This window comes from Chlorocebus sabaeus, chromosome 7 (assembly GCF_047675955.1).
Source record: "Chlorocebus sabaeus isolate Y175 chromosome 7, mChlSab1.0.hap1, whole genome shotgun sequence".
In the NCBI taxonomy this organism is placed as follows: Eukaryota; Metazoa; Chordata; class Mammalia; order Primates; family Cercopithecidae; genus Chlorocebus; species Chlorocebus sabaeus.
Window position 1 is genome coordinate 71,465,296 of NC_132910.1, and position 20,736 is coordinate 71,486,031.

The 20,736-nt window shown below is 36.9% G+C and overlaps 1 long non-coding RNA gene across 2 annotated transcripts in view; it reads left to right on the forward strand.

Annotated features, from left to right (window-relative positions):
• LOC140712098 (uncharacterized) overlaps nt 1-3,651 on the forward strand; it is a 68,785-nt gene extending 65,134 nt beyond the window's left edge. For both annotated transcript variants that reach the window (XR_012093547.1, XR_012093548.1), the window contains one exon: nt 3,073-3,651. This is a non-coding gene — a long non-coding RNA (uncharacterized lncRNA). The remainder of the gene's footprint in view (nt 1-3,072) is intronic.
• Nucleotides 3,652-20,736: the final 17,085 nt, after the last annotated feature.

Below are 20,736 nucleotides of genomic sequence, written 5' to 3' on the forward strand. Positions count from 1 at the left end.
TATTGCAGCTGACTCTATGTTAACAGTTGTATCACCTTATGCTGTGAATTTATTACTTCTTAAATCTTTAATGCTATCAAGATTAGAAACTCAGAAAAATAGATGTAAAAAATTCACAGAAAATTTTTGGAATTTTCTATCCATCTATTACACTTTTCACCTGGGATTTAGTAGTTGTCTTACAGGCAGAATAAGCTACTGCCCAGAAACTTTTAGTTTAGTTTAGCTTAGTTTTTCATCTTTGGTCAACCACAGTTAATCTCAGACTTAGATACACACAGAAGTTACTAAGTGAGATTGTGTATATCCCATCACACCCTCTACAACGCTGCATATTATATTTGGTTTTCCATTTTTGTCAGCTTGATGGACATTTTCTCATTTTCACTTCAATGAATCCCATTTTTTCCACTTTAACACAGAATTTAGAGTGAACGAAGCTTTATTTATCTTTCATCTTACTTCTAAGTAATAGCTAACATTTCCAGGTCTTCCTTATGTTGAATCAATAAGAATGAAATGTTTTGACCTTGGGCAGAGTGACCCTATATTTTATCCTCTTAGCAAGTACCTGTCCTGTAGAGACAAAATATTTTAAAAAGATAAAACTTTCATTTTAAAAATTCACAAATTTCCTTATAAAGTTCTGTATATTTTATGAAGAACTTTGAACTCATCATGTCCTATTCATATTTTTTATCCCTAATGCCTAGTGATATTCAACAATGTGTGTTAAACATGAGTGAATGAATGAATGGTTTGTGAATTGTTATGTCTAAATTGACATGGTTCTTGAAAAATGAACATGATGTTATTATTTCAGACTATTATTTTAATTGACCACTAATATAAATACTTAAAATATAAAATCATTCATTCTTACAATATTCTGTAGATATTATTAATCCCATTGGAAAAATGAGAAAATTTAGGCCTAGAGACTTTATGTAAGCAGTGCTAGTTTATTCAGATAGTAACAGGGGAACCTGGAAGTCGATTGTATATCTGACTCCAAAGTACATGATCTTTGCCATGTCACAAATGGTGATACATGTGTTTGGTCATAAAAACTCACAACAATGAGCATATTTATTTCCTATCATCAACTTCTACCCAGACAGATCTGTGGGACAGAGACACTATAATTTTAGGCGTTTTACTTGGATTTATCTTCTAGAGAGAACCATTCAGTTTTCTCTATGCATGGTGTACTATAGAGGTATGAAAAATGGGTCTTCAAGTAAGTTTTTTTCTCGGAAAAAATAGAACTATATTTTAACACATTTAAGTACTAGTATTAGCTTATCATGCTAAAAATGTTGTAACTGAGTCAGAAACAATTCTATGTAAGCACAATATAAAAACTTGATAATAACCAAATAGTTGTCTGATCCCAAATATTTAACTCTAAGAAATCTAATTCTAGCTTTATTCCAAGGTGCTTTGGGAAGAGCTCACCCTGAATTCTGCTATTAACCAATAGTTTTTTTTTTTTTCTGAAATACACCATAGAACACCATCTTAATCTGGGACTTCAGGGCAACTTGACAATGAAAAAAAGCATACACAGGCAACTTTCTGATCATTCAATGGCCTTCCTGTGACCTAGCCACAACCACTCTATTAATCTACTTTATCATGGGGATTAGTGGCGAAAAATCCTCATCCTTCCAGAGGGCACATCTGTTCCTAACTTTTCTTATCTCTCCATGTTCATTCCATGCGGTACATCTATGCTTCAATAGCCATGAATGTCTCTGCTTTTGAGAAGAAACTATTTTCTGTCGTTTTATTTCCATAGAAATTTTTTAAATAAAAAAAAATTGCTATTCTGTCCTTTCATGTCTTATATATACTTCCAAATACATAGCATATTTGAGTTTCCTCAAAGACCACAACATACTGCTTTTCTGAGCAAGTTTTACAGCTGTGCAGCATTTACCAAGAGAAATCTGCTGTTTAAAGCCATGAATGATGCCCACCAGAGCACCACTTTTATATATGCTCTAAGTAAATGCATGAATGTTTCTTCCTAGCATCTAAGATCAATGAGGTGTTTCACAAAATAATTCATGCTAGAGGCAATCTCTTTACCTTTGACTCAGGTACACTTAAAGCAAGAAGGAGGTGTGTTGGGTCTGGTTGATGGGGTGCCTGTCTTCTTCCGGCAGCCTGACTCAGATTGGGAACTGTGGTATAGGGAGCAAGACCATCTCATTGACACACTCCCTTCTCCCAAGTTTAGTCTAGGGATCACGCAAAAGGAAGGAGCTCCATGTTTCTCCTTCTTCTCTGGCCTCTGAACACAGGTAAAAGTCTTCTAACTTCAATTATAGTGACAAACAGAAAATACACCAAAAAAAAAACACTAACCACTTCTGAATGACATATTTAATTTTAAGATTCATTTTTTAAATTAAATACTTATTTTTACTAGTTTCCAAGATGTTTGAGTGAGATAGAATATTATTTACTTACGTTTTAATTTTTTTAAAATTAGGAATGTGGTGTTCTCTACATTTAAAAATAGTATAAAAAAGGAGAAAGTCATTATTGAAGACATCTATGCTTTCATGGTTCAGAGTTTTATATTCTTATAAATAGCTAAAAATAAGGTTATAATGGAAATACCGGTGACTTTTTAGCAAAGCACTTCATGTGATATTTGAGATTACATATATGTGTGTGGGTGTGAACGTATATATGTGTGTATGTGTGTATATATGTATACACACATGCACATATTTAATACATTCATATATACACTAAAATATCAGCTACAAAGTAGCTTTTGATTATTTGTTTGTTTCAATGATCAATAACTAATAAAAGGTTTTATATGACCAAGGAGCTCTTTTACAAATGTACAGGTTTATCACAAAGACACCAAAGTACTCCGTGGTCAGTTTCCTCTACAGCAAGGCAGGCTCACAGCTGAAATTGGTTTGAAGTTTGTTGGGCTGGAGTATTTTGATAGATGGAGATAAACGATTAAAATTGTTCAGTCTTTCTAAGCCTTAGCAAAATATGACAGTATATATGTCTCCAAGAGATTTATGTTTACTCTTACAGCTGGCTGTTCATAGCTGCACCATTCCTTCGGGAGGTCTGCAGATCTACAGAGGATGAGAGTGTTTCACAGCTGCAAGAGATTTAGATCCCTTTAAAGTACTGCTGGGCCTTCAGCAAACCAATGTTTCAAAAGAAAGTAAGGCTATGTGGTATTCATAAGCTTCCCAGCCTTAACCTGGGGAAGCTCACCTGTCAAAGCCTGCTTACTAAAAACTTCGCTGAATTGTTAGCTGACATTACAAAATGTCTAAAATGTCATCATGTGTAGCAGACAAATCCCTGCATTTCCACATGTTGTTCCTGGGGCAAGTGAACAGCAAAACGCAACAACATACTGAATAAAAGCATGTTCATCAAAAAATTCAGTTGTCTCTGAGGAAGATGTGAGGTGGGAGGAAGTGGCTATATCATGGTTACAGGAGGGGAAGGCTGGGGGAGGAATGAGGGAAGGAGGCAACTGTCTGCTGGATGTCTCTTATGTACCAGCAAGGTGGACTCCCTGTCCCACACCCTGCTCTGTGGTGGGTCCAGCACTCTGTGGTGAGAACAAACAAAAAAGAAAGGAGAGATGGCCAAGCAACAGGCTGCCAGAATTCATTATACTTCTACACAACCAGAAGAGGAAAGAGTATCTACACATTCCTAGCCCTGGTTCATTTCTGGGATTTCCTTTCAAGCAGAGAGGCAACTGCAGGGACCAGGCAACTTGGCTATATTACTACACAGTTTGCAGTTTAACATTGACGCTTACTGGGGTTAGCAAAAGAAAAGACAAAGCAGGCAACTAGTAGGACTCATTTCTCCTGTAGAAGGCAATTTAATCAATGTATACACATCATATGTTTGCTTCATGATCTCATTCTTAATCTGTATCACAAGTGATTCCCAAACTTATATTAGAACTTCTTCCTTTTTAATGTTATAATAATTTATTGTTTGGAAGCAACAATAGCTTCCAAACACTGAGTCCCTGAATTAGGAGTGTTTAATCACCAGGCAGTGAAGGAGGACTGCCGGCTTCTGTTGCTGTGGAAGAACCTTAGCCTCGCCACTGACAGCATGGCTAAGAGCAGAAAAGAGTACACACTAGGCAGGCAAGCAGATTCCAAAGAAAAGGGGCCATGGCTGACCTGCTTGTCACCATGCATTAACCATTCCTACAAGATATTCTTCTTTCTGTGAAGGTAGGTAAATAAAGGAAGCATCAGAAATTACTCCATGCCACCCATATCCAAGTACAATCTCTATAGTAGATACAATTAAACTAAAATTACACAGAAAGACTGAGTATAAAGTGTTGAACATTACTATATAAAATAACTACAACAAACTAAGGTGATAATGTTAATACTCAAAAAAGAAAAACTAGAGGAAAAGAAGTTTATCTGAAACAAAGGGGAATTTTATGTCACAAAGTATCCTGTTCAAAATAAGATAGTTAATACTGCCACCTACTAAATAGTATAGATCACAATCCATTATTAAAAAAAAAAAAAAAGATTAAAATAGAAGGACAATTGCCAAGAACACAATGACAATATCAAACATCATGTGGGTCAATTATCAACTAACTAAATATGCAAAATAAATTAGAGGACATCAAATGCCATAAAAGAATGATTCAATAGATTCTCAACAAAGAATATGGCTTATTTTCAAATATCCACAATATAGCTATAATTTTTTAAAAACTTCATTTAGTACATCATTAAAACGTTAACAAATTTTCATACTAGTAATAGCATAGGCCACATTCCCTGAGAAATTAATACAGTAAAATTAGGAATTAGCATAATAAATGTTTTCACAAGGAAAATAACAGTAATAACACAACTATTTAAAATTTTTTCTAAAGAATAAAAACATGTTGCAAAAGAACCCCTGGGTTCAAAAGGATGTGAAAGGATGTCATGGAAATTGAAGGCTAGTTAGAAAATAACAGTGAGAGTACAAGAGAGTGACACTGGGGGTCAGGGGAGGGGACATGAACTGGGAAAAATGTATGGCCTTAAATGTTTGCATTTTTGTTCAAGAAATAACTAAAATAAATGAAGCGATAAGTCAAGAAATCAGGGGTAAAAACACAAAACAAATGCCAGGACCACAGGAAGAAGGATATAATAGAAATAAAGATAAGTAAGGATTGAGACCCTGGAAACAAAATGCAGTGAGTCTTTTCGGGAGCAAAAGGAGTTTTTAAAATTAGTATTTTCTAAAACTGAAAACGAAATATTACAAACATTAAGATTGTTCTTATCCACAGGGTGCCTGATAATCCTATTAGTAAAATTTCTTCAATATTAAGTGATGTTCTGCCATTGTGTGTGTGTATGTGTTTGTGTATGTGGTGTTCATATGTGTGAGCATGTGTGTGTATATTCCAAAATGCAAATTAACATCAGGAAAATGTACTTTTATTCCTGTAATGCACTTTTAAGACTATATGATTCGATAAGAACTAGTAATTCGGCTGAGTGCGGGGGCTTGCGCCTATAATCCCAGCACTTTGGGAGGACGAGGCAAGCGGAACTCCTGAGGTCAAGAATTTGAAAGCAGCCTGATCAACATGGAGAAACCCTGTCTCTACTAAAAATACAAAATTAGCTAGGCGTGGTGGCTCATGGTTGTAATCCCAGCTACTCGGGAAGCTGAGGCAGGAGAATTACATGAACCCGAGGTGGAGGTTGCGGTGAGCCAAGATGGCGTCATTGCACTCCAGCCTGGGCAACAAGAGTGAAACTCCGTCCAAAAAAAAAAAAAAAAAGAAGAACCAGTAATTCTCAGTGTTTAATAGATGTTGTTTGGGTTACATGATGGGTTGAGAATGGCAATAAAAAGTAATAATTCATTTTAACTCAAAGCAAGACCATCAAAAATAACTTAGTTCTGAAAACAATGATTATTTGTGTGTTTGTTTATTATTTGTGTTGCTAGAATATTTTAAAAGTTGATTGTTTATACCAAATCAAATTTTTAGTGCTGATAATATTATTCCTTCAACACCTGTCTGTGAAAGAGCTGCTATGAGAAAAGTACTGGATAAGCAATGATGAACAAAAGCTGACATGGTTCCGGACCTCATGGAGCTTACAGCCTACAGGACAAGAAATCTATTCATCAAATATTGCATAAACAAATATAAAAGTATTACATGAATAGCTACTATTCAAAATCATAAAATTATGTAAAAAGGAGATTTGCTATAGTCAGGCAAATCAGGGAAGTCTTTCCTAAGGAAGCAACAGTTTTGCAGAGATTTGGGAATTAATGATATCAAGTCAATCAGCAGGTACAAAGAACTCCAGGCAGAGTAATTATCATACTCATAGGCACCGTGGCAAGGAGGGACTAGACCTTTCTGTAACTAGAAAGTGTGGCTGGTGTCCACTAAGGGAGTCAGAAAGTATCTGGTATATAGTGAGGGAAAAGAAAGACTCTGAAGTCTCTGCCAGGGTCTTAGCTTCTTACAGAAGAGCCATGGAGATTAAATAAACTTTAGAAACAAAGTGTGTGTGGGTTTGAGAGAGAGAGAGAGATTGATCAGATTTGTGCATTAAAAATGTTCTGGCTACAGTGTTTGCATAGAGATTGTGGGGAAGAAACTGTGGGGCTAGAGAGACCAGTTAAGAGACTGTTTTGTGAGTCCTCGTGCCAGCTGATGGTGACATGGCTGGAGCACTGGAGACAGAGTTCAAGAAATGTCCATCAGCATCATCTAACCAATGTTCCAATTCCGTACAACCTGTTTATTTACAGTTTTGTGGAATAAAATAAGGAATTAATCACCCCTAGAAATTTATGATGAATACAAGTAAAAAGATGAGTCAAAGAGAATAGATGAAATTTGAATTTCTTTTTCTTTTTCCTTTTCTTTTCTTTTCTTTTTTTTTTTTTTTTTTTGAGATGGAGTCTCACTCTGTCACCCAGGCTGGAGTGCAGTGGCACCATCTCGGCTCACTGCAACCTCCGCCTCCCAGGTTGAAGTGATTATCCTGCCTCAGCCTCCTGAGAAGCTGGGATTACATACCACCATGCTTGGCTAATTTTTGTATTTTTAGTAGAGACCGGGTTTCACCATGTTGGTCAGGCTGGTCTCAAACTCCTGACTTTGTGATCCGTCCACCTCATTCTCCTAAAGTGCTGGGATTACAAGCATGAGCCACCAGGCCTGACCCTGGAATTTGAATTTTAAGTGATCATCTCCAGAGATACTTTTCAAAATGTTTTAGGATAAGACTTCTGAAAAGAGCTTAGGAGTCATTTGATTTATTTATCTACTTATTTATTTACTTTGTAGATATAGGGTCTCACTTTGTTGCCCAGGCTGGTTTCAAACTCTTGGCTTCAAGTGATCTTCTGCCTTGGTCCCTCTAAGTGCTGGGATTACAGGCCTGAGCCTCTGTGCCTGACCAGGAGCCTCATTATTAAATCATACCATGTGAAAGGGAGGCAAAGCAAGATGGTAGATTAGAAGGCTGCATCAATCTTACTCCTCACACCCACTCCCTGCCGTGAGGACACCAAGTTAACCTACACAGAAAATAAAAACACCTTCATAAGCTTCATCAGGTAAGCACTCACAGTACTTGGTTTTAACTTCATATCACTGAAAAAGGCACTAAAGAGAGAAAAAATAGCCCTGAATCACCAATACCAACCCACCTTGCTTTCCCCACCCCCAACAGCAGCTCTAGAGTAGAAAGGAAACCCAGACCAAACTAGCTGATGCCTGCCCAAGGAGGGAGCCAGAAGGGAATTGCAAATGCCAGTGGTCCGCACTTGAGTTCCTGCAAACCTCGCCACCAAGGGCCACATCACTCTGTGTCTCCAAGTAAACTTAAAAGGCAGTCTAGGCCATAAGGACTGCAACTCTTAGGCAAGTCCTAGTGCTAAACTAGGCCCAGAGATAGTGGACTGATGGGGGTATGTTACACACTGAGACACCACCTGGGGCAGCTATGGGAGTGCTGGCATCACCCCTCCCTCAACCCCAGGCTGCACAGCTGAAGGCTCCATAAGAGAACCCTTCCTTCTGCTTGAGGAAAGGAGAGGGAAGAGTGGAAAGAACTTTGCCTTGTATCTAGGATACCAGCTCAGCCACAACAGGATAGAGCCCTGGTCAGAGTCATGAGGTCCCTATTGCAGGCCCCAGCTCACAGATGACATTTCTAAACATATCCTGGACCAGAAGGAAAGGATCCAGTCCTGATGGCATTCATCACCTGCTAATTGAAGAGCCCTTGGTCCCTGAATAACCAGCAGTGATACCCAGGTACTACATTGAGTCCTTTGGGTAGGCCTTGAAGACTTACTGCCTTCCCGTGAGACTCAGCACATTACCAGCTCTGGTGGCTACTGGGCAAAACTTCTGCTTAAGAAAAGCAGAGGGAAAAGTAAAGGGAACTTTGTCTTGAGCATTAGGTACCAACATTGCCACAGTGGGGGAGAGTACCAGTTGGGCTCTTGGGGGTCCATGATTTCAGATATTGACTCTTGGACAGTATTTCTGAACCTGCCTGGGTCATAGGGGAGCCCATTGCCCTGATGGGTGAATCCCAGGCAAGGTAGCATTCACCACAAGCTCACTTAAGAGACTTTGACCTTAAAGTAACATCTGTGGTAGTCTGGCAGTACTCCTTGTGGCCTGGGGTGGCGGTGGCCACAGAGTGAGACTCCTCTGCCTTTGGAAAGGAAGAGAAGAGTGAGAAGGGCTGCATCTTATGGCATGAATGCAAGTTCAGTCGCAATATGATGTAATACCTGGTAGACTTACAAAGTTTTTGACTTTAGTCCCTGACTCCTGGACAGCACTTCTGGACACACATGGGGCCTGAGGGACCTCACTGCCCTAAAGGGAAGGACACAGGCCTCGCTACCTTTGACACCTGCTGATTGTAGAGACCTACAGCCTTGAGTGAACATAGGCAGCAGCCAGTGAGTAATTACAGCAGGCCATGGTTGAGACCCAGTGCTGTATTAGCTTCAAGTCTGACCCAGCACAGTCACAGTAGTAGTGGCCACAGAGTTGCTTGTGTCACTCCCCCTCAAGTTTTAGGTGGTTCAGAACAGAGAGAAAGAAAGAGATAGAGGAAAGAGAAAGAGAGAGAGACAGAGAAAGAGAGAGAGACTGTTTGAAAAGAAGTTAGGAAAGAGACCAAGAGTCCTCCAGGTAATCCAGAGAATTCTCATGGATCTGGTCCAAGACCATCAAAGCAGTATATCTATGAGTCTATAAGAACCACAGAATTACTGGGCTTGGGGTTCCCCCTAAAGCAAATACGGCTTAAATTAATATCACAACACCAAAGTCCTTTCAAATATCTGAAAAGATTTCCCAAGAAAGCACAAATAAGCCCAAACAGCAAAGACTACAATAAATACCTAATCATTCGGTGTATCTACAAGCATCAACACCATCCAGAAAAACATGACCTCACCAAATGAACTAAATAAGGTACCAGGGACCAATCCTGGAGAAACAGAGATAGGTGACTTTTCAGACAGAGAATTCAAAATAGCTGTAATGAGGAAACTTAAAGCAATTCAAGATAACACGGACAAGAAATTCAGAATTCTATCAGATAAATTTAGCAAGAATTTGAAATAATTTAAAATAATAAAGCAAAAATTCTGGAGCTGAAAAATGCAGTAGGCCTACTGAAGAATGCATCTGAGTTCTTTAGTAGCAGAATGGATCAAGCAGAAAAATAAATTAGTGAGCTGAAAGACAGGCTATTTAAAAATGCCCTGTTAGAGGAGACAAAAGAATAAAAAACAATGAAGCACACCTACAGGACCTAGAAAATAGCCTCGAATGGGCAAATCCAAGAGTTATTGTCCTTAAAAGAAGGTAGAGAAATAGAGGTAGAAAGTATATTCAAAGAGATAATAACAGAGAACTTCCCAAACTTAGAGAGAGATATCAATATCTAGGTACAATAAGGTTATAGAACACCAAACAGATTTAACCCAAAGAAGACTACTTGAAGTCATTTAATAATCAAACTCCCAAAAGTCTAGGATAAAGAAAGGACTCTAAAAGGAGCAAGATAAAGCAAACAAATACAATGAAGCTTCAATACATCTGGCAGAAGGCTTTTCAGTGGAAATCTTACAGGCCAGGAGAGAGTGGCATGACAAAAAGTGATGAAGGAAAAAAGCCTTCTTACCCTAGTATAGGGTACCTTGTGAAAATATGAAGGAGAAATAAAAATTTTACCAGACAAAGGTTGCTTCATAAACACCAGCACTATCCTATAAGAAATGCTAAAGGGAATACTTCAATCAGAAAGAAAAGGACATTAATGAGCAATAAGTAAACATATGAAGGTACAAAACTCACTGGTAATAGTAAGTACACAGAAAAACAGAATATTATAACACTGTAACTGTAATGTGTACTCTTATCCTAAGTAGGAAGACTAAATGATGAACCAATCAAAAATAATAACTACAACTTTTCAAGACAAAGTAAGTACAATAAGATATAAATAGAAACAATAAAAGATTAAAAAGAAGGAGGGCTAAGTTAAGGTATTCTTAACCTTAGAGTTAAGAATAGAGTTCTTACTAGTTTTCTTTCTGTTTGTTTATGTCAATAGTGTTATCAGGTTATAACAATGGGTTATAAGATAGTATTTTCAAGCCTCATGTTAATATCAAACCAAAAAGTGTACAATGGATACACAAAAAATAAAAACAAGATACTAAATTGTATCACTAGAGAAAATCACCTTCACTAGTGGAAGGCAGAAAGATAAGACCATAAAACAAACAGATAACAAATTTTAAAATGATAGAAGTAGGTCCTTACTGATAAATAATAACACTGGATGTAAATGGGCTAAACTCTCCAATCAAAAGACATAGACTGGCTGAATAGACAAAAACAAAAAAGGTCCATTGATATGTTGCCTAGAAGAAACACATATAACCTATAAAGACACACACAGACTGAAAATAAAGGGATGGAAAAAGATATTCCATGCCAATGGAAACCAAAAAAGAGCAGGAGTATACTTAGATCAAACTAAATAGATTTCAAGGCAAAAATTACAGAAAGAGACAAAAAAAGGGCTACCATATAATGATAAACTGATCAGTTCAGCAAAAGGATGTAACAATTATAAATATATATGCACCCAACACTTGAGCACTCAGATATATAAAGCAAATATTGTTAGAGCTAAACAGATAGATAGGTCCCAATACAATAATAGCTGGATTTCAACACCCCACTTTCAGCACTGGATTAATCATCCAGATAGAAAATCCACAAAGAAATATCAGGCTTAATCTACAGTATAGACCAAATGTGTATATCTAGTAGATATACACAAAACACTTTATCCAACAGCAGAAGAATACACATTCTTCTCCTCAACATAAGGAACATTCTCAAGGACAGACCATATGTAATGTCATAAAGCAAGTATAAAAATATTCAAAAACACTGAATTAATATCAAGCATCTGTGAACACGTTGGAATAAAACTAGAAATTGGTTACAAGAGGAATTCTGGAAACTACACAAATAAATGGAAATTAAACAATATTCTCCTGAATGACCAGTGGGTCAATGAAGAATTTAACAAGTAAATTGAAAAATTTCTTGAAGCAAATGATAACAAAAATACATTATACCAAAACCTATGGGATACAGCAAAAGCAATACTAAGAGGGAAGTTTATAGCTATAAGTGTCTACACCAGAAAAGAGGAAAAACTTCAAATGAACAATCTAATGATGCATCTTAAAGAACTAGAAAAGCAAGAGCAAACCAAACCCAAAATTAGTGGAAGAAAAGAAATAATAAAAATCAAAGAAGAAATAAATGAAATTGAAATGAAAAAGTACAAAAGATAAATGAAAAAAATAGTAGTTTTTTGAAGCTAACCAAAGTTGAAAAACTGCTTGCAAGGCTAACAAAAAAGAGAGAAGATTCAAATAAATAAAATTGGAAATGAAAAAGGAGACACTGTGACTAATACTGCAGAAACTTAAATGATCATTAGTGGCTACTATGAAGAAGTATATGCCAATAAAATGGAATATCTAGAAGAAATAGACAAATTCATAGATACATACAACATAGCAAAATTGGACTGGGAACAAATCCAGAACCTGAACAAACCAATAACAAGTAACCAGATTTAAGCCATATAAAAATCTCCCAGTATAGAAAAGGCAGGATCTGATTGTTTCACTGATGAATTCCCCCAAACATTTAAATAATTAATACCAATTCTACTCAAACTATTCCAAAAAACAGAGGAGGAGAGAGTACTTTCAAAGTCATTCTACAAGACCAGTAATACCCTGATACCGAAACAAGATGAAGACACATCAAAGAAAAAGAAAACTACAGGCAAATATCTCTGACGAATATTGATGCAAAAATCCTCAACAAAACACCAGCAAACCAAATTTAACAATACATTAGAAAGACCATTCATCATAACCAAGTGGGATTTATCTCAAGGATGCAAGGATGGTTCAACATATGCAAATCAAAATATGTAATAGAGCATAACAGCAGAATAAAGGGAAAAAAACACATGAACATTTCAATTGATGCCAAAAAAGCATTTGATAAAATACAACATCCCTTCATGATAAGCAAACTCAAAAAACTGCAGAAAGAAAGAACATACATACCACAACATAATAAAAGCCATATATGACACCGACAAGTAGTAACATACTGAATGGGGAAATGCTGAATGTCTTTTCTCTAAGACCTGGAATACAATAAGGATGTCTGTTGTCACCACTGTTATTCAACATAGTCCTGGAAGTCTTAGCTAGAGCAATCAAACAATAGAAAGATATATAAGGGCATGCAAATTGGAAGGCAGCTATGCTCACCACTATAACACCAACATATCTAGGGCATCCAAATTGGAGAGGAAGAGGTAAAATTATACTTGTTTGCAGATAATATGATCTTATATTTGGAAAAACCTAGAGACTCCACAAGAAAACTATTAAAACGGATAAATTAAGTAAAGTTTCAGGATGCAAAGTCAACATGCAAAAATCAGTAGCATTTCTACACGCCAACAGTGAACAATGTGAGAAAAAAAGTAATCCCATTTAGAGTAGCCACACAGAAAATTAAATACCTAGGAATTAACCAAAGAAGTGAAAGATCTCCATAGTGAAAATTATAAAATACTGATGAAAGAAATTGAAGACAACAACAAAAAGTAAAAAAAAATGTTCATGCATTGGAAGAATCAATATTTTTAAAATATCCGTGCTACTCAAAGCAATGTACAGATTCAATGCAATCCCTATCAAAATACCAATGACATTCTTCAGAGAAGTAGAAAAGAAAGCTATCCTTAAACTTATATGAAATCACAATATACCCAGAATAGCCAAATATATCCTAAGCAAAAAGAACAAAACTGGAAAAATCACATTACCTAATTTCAAATGATATTACATTGCTATAGTAACCAAAATGGCATGGTACTGAAATAAAAACAGATACATAGACCAATGGAACAGAATAGAGAACCCAGAAACAAATTCACATACCTACAGTGAACTCATTTTTGACAAAGGTGTCAAGAACATACACTGGGGAAAACAGAGTCTTTTCAATAAATGATGTTGGGAAAGCTGCATATCCATATGCAGAAGAATGAAAGCAGACCCCTATCTCTCATCATAGACAAAAATCAAAATGAATTATAGATTTAAACCTAAGACCTCAGATTATGAAACTGCTACAAGAAAACATTGTGGGGAATCTCCAGGATATTGGCCTGGGCAAAAACTTCTTCAGCAATACCTTGCAAGTACAGGCAACTAAAGCAAAAATGGACAAATGGGGTCGCATCTAGTTATAAAGCTTCTGCACAACAAAGGTTACAGTCAGCAAAGTGAAGAGACAACCTGCAGAATGTGAGAAAATATTTGCAAACTACCCCATCTGACAAGGGATTAATGGCCAGAATATATAAGGAGCTCAAACAACTCTATGGGAAAAATCTAATAATCTGATAAAAAAAAATGGGCCAAAGATTTAAATACACATTTCTCAAAAGAAGACATACAAATGGTAAGCAGGCATATAAAAAGGTGCTCAACATCACTGGTCACCAGAGAAATGTAAATCAAAACTTCAATTATATATCATCTCACCCCAGTTAAAATGGCTTATACCCAAAAGACCAAATCTCATCTTGAATTAGCCCCATTATCCCCGTGCGTGAAAAGAGAAACCAGGCAGAGGTAATTGGATCATGGTAAGGTTTCCCCATGCTGTTCTCGTGACAGGAAGTGAGTTCTCATGAAATCTGATGGTTTTATAAGGGACTCTTCCCCCTTTACTACTCACTCTTCTCTCTCCTGCCACCATGTGAAGAAGGTCCTTTCCTCTCCTTTGCTTTCCCCATGATTGTAAGTTTCCTGAGGCCTCACTAGCCCTGCAGCACTGTGAGTCCATTAAACTTCCTTTTTAAATAAATTACCCAGTCTTGGGTATGTATTTATAGCAGTGTGAAAACAAACTAATACAGACAAACAATAACAAATGCTAGCAAGGATGTGGAGAAAAGGGAACCCTTGCACACCATTGATGGGAGTGTAAATTACTACAAACAGTCTAGAGAAGAGTTTGGAGTTTCCTCAAAAAGCTAAAAGTTGAGCTACCATATGGTACAGCAATCCCACTCCTGGGTATATACCCAAAAGAAAGGAAATCAGTATATCAAAGAGATAGCTGCACTCTTCTATTTCTTGCAGCACTGTTTACAATAGCTAAGATTTGAACGCAACTACGTATTCATCAACAAATGAATTAATAAAGAAAATGCAGTTTATATACACAATAAAGTATTATTCAGCCATGAAAAGAATTAGATCTAGCCAGCTGCAATGACATGGACAGAACTGGAGATCATTATGTTAAGTAAAATAAGCTAGGCACAGAAAGACAAACATTGCATCCCACTTATTTGTGGGATCTAAAAATAGAACAATTAAACTTATGGACATAGAGAGTAGAAGAATTGTTGCCAGAGGTTTAAAAGAGTAACGGTGGACTGGAGGGAAGGTGGGGAAGGTTAATGGGTACCAAAAAATTTACAGAGAATAATATATGTAGTCTTCCACATGTTAAAAACAATCTTGTATAAATGTTTTAATTACACTTTCAACTTATTAGGTAATAATTATTATTTTTTTAGTTTATTTGTAGTGTGATAATATTGATAATTAAGCAGAAGTAGAAAGGAAAAACTTCTGACACATTTATGGAAAAAATTAAATTAAGAAAATTCTACCTATTGATATGTTTTCTTTCAAATAATCATACAAAAATAAAATTTCAATCCTATAGTCAAAACAGTTGATCTATCATTGTCTAATTCCAGATTTTCTCAAAAAATAGTTTGAGGCCCACTGTTTTTAGGAAAATCACATAAAGTGTTATATGAACACATGGTGTTAACAACTCTTCAGCAGATTTAAGTGAGAATTAATGGTTAGTCGCACCATCCTTGCCTTCAAATTGAATGCGTGCTGTTCTTATCACTGGTTTCAAAATAAGAAAAAAAACAGGTATCTTAAGCCAATCTTTTTCCACAATGAAATATGAAAGTTCTCTTTAACATGTTAAATTTGTGGTTAATCTATTTGCAATGTCTGCTATCCCACTGCTTTTGTCAGTTTTGCTGATTTGCCTAGTTACATGTTTAATTGAAAAAGATCATTTTCTCAAACTGTAGAAATTGTATTGTCAAAAATATATCACCTAGGAAAAATGTCTTCCTAATATATGTACTTACTTCAGTTGGGCTTTTAAAAAATTTACTCTTGCTTGCTTATAAATTATTTCAAGTAATGTGTTATTCAAATACATAAAGTACAAGTGCACCTGTTTTAGTGAATAAAACACAACTGATTGTAGATCTATTCATATTCATATACACTTAGTAAGGTTACAGAGTAGTATATAAGAGTTTTTTTTCTAAACAGTTCCTAGCAAACTATTAAGGGGCAAGGTTCATACAGGTATGCTCATTGTTATACTTTATTTATACCTTGCTATCTTGTATTATTATTTATTTATTTTATGTTTTAATTTGCCTAATTATTTTAATTGTACTTATGTCTATGAACTTACTATATGCTCATTTTATTAAAATTTGAAAATCATTTTTTTGTAGATTTTATGAAGGATTTCAAAAATTTTAAATGGAGACTGTATAGAAATCTGAGGGCCTATTTTGTATCTCCGTTCCTTATCCCAAACTCTTCCCAATACAAATACCTACCTTACTAAAGAAGAGATCTTAATAGCTCTTAACAGGGGAGAAGAGGAAGCATTGAGAGAGATAACAGACAAGTTGGCACAGGGTGTCAGATCTGGCCAAAGGATAGAGCTAAAGCAACAATATTACGCATTTACATTTTAGAAAGTATACTATTTCTTACTAAAGACCATGTAACTATTTTTCTAATTATTTAAAAACCTTAGGAATCTAAATAGAACCTGCAAATTTGCATATACTTAACATTTCATGTGTTTAGTAAATACCAACCATGGTTTAGTTTATCTGTTTTTCAGCTCACATTAATATTGTGTCAGAGTCAGCTTTACTTACACACACACACACACACACACACACACACATAAATGAATAAATAAAAATGAAAAGGTAACTATTACTTCTTGTATTAATTACTAATTATTTCTGGCTGCACATAGATCTTAAAACAGTGGCCTATGTAAATTAGGTTTTCCCTTTTTTCTGATGTGAAAAATAGTACAGAGAGGCAATCCAGGGCAAGTATAATTGATGTGCACTGTCACTATAGACCCCAGACTCCCTATTTTTTAACTCTGCCACCCGTAGAACTTGGTTTCCATTCTCAAAATGCCTTATGAGTTACAGGGTAGACACAGCAGCACCAGCAATCATATCTGCATTGAGGGAACAAAGAAGGAAGATAAGGGGCTGAAATGGAGGCTGGGGAATAACATTTTAGTTAAGTACTTTGCTGCTGCTCTGAACAATATATAAATTTTGTTAATTAAGATATGGAGTAAATGGATTTTGAGTGGGCAACTAGCAGTCTCTGTCACATCTTTCCTTCATATATCTCTAAAAATTTTGTAGTTTTCAAATATTTTTAGCCATAAAACTTTCTTCATAAAAATTTTATTATGTAAAACCAACTATACATAAGTCAAAAGGTGGAGCTTCTGTGGTTGGAGTAAACTAAAGGATATGAAGTCCCTTTATTCAGTGCCTCTCTCTTGCCTGCATGATGACACCTTTGTCTCTAGGGACCCTCTGAACACAGTGCTCAAGCTACCAGTCCTTAAACTCCACATACAGAATATCCATGTTCTCCTGGATATTTCTGGTTCTCTCTGCTGCCCTGTGAGAGTTGGGTTATATACAATCCTGGTTGGTGTTAGAGATTTGGTTGAGGTGATGCTAGAATTTCTCACAAGACCAAGTCAGTAAAGTAACAAACTCAATCCGTATGCTGATTCAGCTAGTTGAAATCATGGTTGTGTATATACTTTTAAATACAGATTAAACCAGTGATATGGTTAGGCTTGGTATCCCCACCCACACAAATCTCATCTGAATTATAAGCCCCATAATCCCCGTGTGTCAAGGGAGAGACCAGGTGAAGGTAATTAAATCCTGGGGATGGTTTCTCCTGTGCTGTTCTCATGATAGTGAGTTCTCATGAGATCTGGTGGTTTTATAAGGAACTCTTCTCCCTAGGCTCAGCACTTCTCCTTCCTGCTGCCTTGTGAAGAAGGTGCCTTGCTTCCCCTTCTCCTTCCACCATGGGTGTAAGTTTCCTGAGGCCTCCACAGCCATACTGAACTGTGAGTCTATGAAACCTCTTTCCTTTATAAATCACCCAGTCTCAGATAGTCCTTTTTAGCAGTATGAAAACAGATTAATACAGTAAATTGCTATCACAGAGAGTGGGATGCTGCTGTAATGATACCCCAAAATGTGGAAGTGACCTTGGAACTATTTAACAGGCAGAGGTTGGAACTGTTTGGAAGGGTCAGAAGTAGACAGGAAAATGTGGGAAAGTTTGGAACTTTCTGGAGACTTGTTGAATGGCTTTGACCAAAATGCTGATAGTGATATGAACAATGAAGTCCAGGCTGAGGTGGTCTCAGATGAGATGAGGAACTTGTTGGGAACTGGAATAAGCGTGACTCTTGCTATGCTTTAGAAAAGAGACTGGTGATATTTTGCTGTTGCCCTAGAGATCTATGGAACATTGACCTTGAAAGAAATGATTTAGGGTATCTGGCAAAAAAAAAATTTCTAAGCAGTAATGCGTTCAAGAGGTAATATGGGTGTTCTTAAAAGTGTTCAGTTTTACACATTCACAAAGAGATGGTTTGGAATTGAAACTTATGTTTAAATGGGAAGCAGAGCATAAAAGTTCAGAAAATTTGCAGCCTTACAATGTGATACAAAAGAAAAACCCATTTTCTGAGGAGAAATTCAAACCTGCTTCAGAAATTTGCATAAGTAATGAGGGACCAAATGTTAATCACCAAGACAATGAAGAAAATGTCTCCAGCTCATGTCAGAAGTCTTCATGGCAGACCCTCCCATCACAGGCCTTGAGGCCCAGGGGGAAAAAAATGATTTCTTGGGCTGGGCCCAGGGCCTTGCTGCTTGTACAATCTTGAAACTTGGTGCTCTGCACTCCAACCATGGCTAAAAGGGGCCAACATACAGCTCAGGCCGTTGCTTCAGAGGGTGCAAACCCCAAGCCTTGGCAGCTTACCTGTGGTGCTGGGTCTGTGGGTGCACAGAAGTCAGGAACTAAGGTTTGGGAACCTCCACCTAGATTTCAGAGGATGTATGGAAATGACTGGATGTTCAGGCAGAAGTTTGCTGCAGGGCTGGAGCCTTCATGGAGAACCTCTGCTGGGGTAGTATGTAAGGGAAATGTGGGGTCAAAGCCCCCACGCAGAGTCCCCACTTGGGCACTGCTAAGTGGAGCTATGAGAAGAGGGCCACTGCTCTCTAGACCCCAGAATGGTATATCCACCAACCACTTGCACCATGGACCTGGAAAAACTGCAGACACTCAAGGCCAGCCCATGAAAGCAGCCACAAGGTGGGATGTACCCTGCAAAGCCACAGGGGTGAAGTTGCCCAAGACCATGGGAACCCACCTCTTGCATCAATGTGACCTGGATGTGAGATATGGAGTCAAAGGAGATTGTTTTAGAGCTCTGATATTTAACTGCCTCCCTAGGTTTTGGATTTACATGGGACCTATAACTCCTTTGTTTTGGCCAATCTCTCACATTTGGAGTGGATGTACTTACCCAATCCTTGTACCTCCATTGTACCTAGGAAGTAACTTTCTTGCTTTTGATCATACAGGCTCATAGGCGAAAGGGACATGCTTTGTCTCAGATGAGACTTTGGACTTAGACTTTTGGGTGAATGCTGGAATAAATTAAGACTTTAGGGAACTGTTGGGAAGGCATGATTGGTTTTGAAATGTGAAAGGGACTTAAGATTTGGGAGCGGCCAGGTGCAGAATAATGCAGTTAGGCTTTGTGTCCCCACATATAATCTTGGATTATAATCCCCATAATCCCTACATGTCAAGGGAGAGACCAAGTAGAGGTAGTTGAATCACAGGGACAATTCCCCCATGTTGTTCCCATGATAATGAGTGAATTCTCATGAGATCTGATGGTTTTATAAGGGACTCTTCTCCCTTTGCTTGGCACTTCTCCTTCCTGCCTCCTTGTGAAGAGGTGCTTTGCTTCCCCTTTACTTTCCACCATGATTGTAAGTTTCCTGAGGCCTCCCTAGCCATGCTGAACTGAGTCTATTAAACCTCTTTCCTTTTTAAATTACTCAGTCTTGGGCAGTTCTTTATAGCAGTATGAAAACTGACTAATACATCTGGAATCCAAAAGCAGGCACATATACTCTTGAATAGGGATAAAAATAGTAATCAAAAGAATTATACAGCACTTGAAAAAGGCTGGTGCAAAGAAAATGTATCCCAGAGACAATATGGCTACTGTCACAGGAATATCCAGGTGCAAAGTGTGCTTAGTTTACAATTTTTTCTTTCTCTTTACATCTGGTTAAACAGACACATGTTTATTTGTACTGTGTTTGGGAAAAGAATCAAAACCATTCCAATATTTCTGCTTGGGATTTTTTCCCCAAAAACATTCTCTGAAGCTTTATTGTTGGATTGGTAATATGCATTAAATAAAATTCATTTGCAACAGTACCTTTGCATCATTCTGGTGGTGTTTATCAAACAGGTTAATACTATTTTTTATTGTTAACATAATTTTGATTGAAATGTGACCTTTTATTTTTGCTTTATAACATTGCAGTGAAAGGCAGCACAGCATAGAGTGTGAGAACATGGCTTTTGGAGATTGTCAGACATAAATTTAAAAGGCTGAATCTTCCACTACCAACTGTGTGTGACCTGGACAAGTTAAACAATAATCTCAATCTCTGTCAGTCTTATTTGTAACATAGAGATGAATCTAATCTCAAAATAGAATCATATTAATAAGATGAAATTGACAGAAAACAGTTCTTGATAGATTTAAATTAGCAAGTGAATGTAGTGTTCAGCAGAGTTCATGGCAATAGTGGATAATCA